We start from the raw sequence: 1764 nt of genomic DNA, 5'->3' as shown, positions 1-1764 counted from the left end.
AGGAGTACTAACCTCCAGAAGGAAGTGCTATTTTCCGATACATAATGCTGCAATGAATACATAACTAGCCGACTTTTTACATAATTTCGCTTGTACGACTTGCGCGGCGCATGTTTGTAAAGTGATATTAATATCATTTTCCCCCATGCTGAACCACAATTGATACATCCGGGAATTCTGGCTTACGCAATACTCATACACTTCAGGTCAACATAAACATTTTTCGGCGTAAATGGTAGGAGACAAGCACACTAACAAGCTGATTATTGAGAAATTACTTGCTTTACTTTGCTTGACCTGTGGCTTGGATATTATAATATCAGGATGTCGAATACAGTGGGAGCCAGTTTCATCCTGTGTGTTTTGATTTTCTCAACTTATTTGCATGTAAGTATCACTTGAACAGATAATTAGATTACGCCACTTATGGAAAGGATAACTAAATTACGCCGTTTTTTTCATCGTCAATATTTGCGGCATAAATGAGGGGCGATAAGGACACCAAGAAGGGCAATGGTTGGTAAGATACCAAAGAACACAAAACGGTACGAATTTTCCTTATCGCCCCCGAAATGAGGTCTGTAACGTAACTTTTTGTTTAAAACATAGACACCAATAGGGTAGCGTGGTGTATTCTGGGATAGTTTTGAGGGTATTTGAAGAGTTTGTCCTGGATTCGATGCGTTGTAAGACTTGCGCGCAAAATGGGCATTTAATTGTATACTGTAAAATAATATGCATTTTTCAATTCCAAAAATAAATGCCTGTCAAAATATAGAACCTCCTCCTGCAGGTTAGTACTCCTTTAATTGAAATACAGATAATCTGAATCCAAACAGTAACAATAAGATAAATGCATTGTAGTGCCTGTATTTCATGTAAATCTATTACATTCTAGTCCACTTAAGTCCTCTACTTCATTCAATGCATTTTATGCCTCTTGGACTAGATAGAACAAACAACAACAGATGTTAATGCTAAGGAATGTGTGTATTCTACATTGTGTGTCTGAAGATAAGGTTTTATATCTGAAGATGTGTAAGAAGATGTAAGGGTTGTGAGTTGTTGGTAACTGTGAGTTTGTGGCTCCCTCTTTGCCCCAGAAGGCCCATACGTTAAAACAGTTCTAATACAGAGTAACCATGCCTCTATGAGAGTTTCCCTAGTAAAAGAATGATGTAAACGTTGTAAGTAATGACAGTTGTTGAAGAGACTGAATTTCTACGCAAAGTCGATAGTGGTGTACAGAGTAATTTCAGTAACTAGAGGAAAGAACAATCAGTGGGCCTTGTACACTTGCCAAAGGCAGATGTAAAATTGCTGATGTATTGGCACAGTTGCAGAGATTAAAGTCCCAGTGTTTCTGTACGTGGTGTGGTCGTATCTCGTGTATTTGGTTGTAGCTGCTATTCTGAAGGAGACACCAGCTCCTAGATTAGAGGCGAGCTGGACCAACATCAAAGTATGGAAAAATGGTCTGTGCAAATTGCCTGTATGGAGTTAGCTGCACATAGGTAACTCGATGAGATGATTATAGTTTGGGGGTGGTGGGAAGGAAGCCAGGGGAGTACATGTTTTTAATATCTCAAGACGAATGTAAATGTGGCCGATTATTTGTATTTATTGTGTAAATAACACACGTTTTCTCTATGCAGATGTTTGTTTATTTATTAAGTTATTGAAACAATGATACGGACAGCAAAAATGGTGATATCCCTGTTAACGATAGTTGATAGGTGCGTGGTTGATACGCATACCTCGAAG

Source organism: Branchiostoma belcheri, unplaced genomic scaffold (genome assembly GCF_001625305.1).
Source record: "Branchiostoma belcheri isolate BF01 breed outbred unplaced genomic scaffold, Haploidv18h27 scaffold26, whole genome shotgun sequence".
NCBI lineage: Eukaryota > Metazoa > Chordata > Leptocardii > Amphioxiformes > Branchiostomatidae > Branchiostoma > Branchiostoma belcheri.
The sequence above is the reverse complement of the archived record's forward strand: the minus strand, read 5'-3'. Positions refer to the sequence as shown.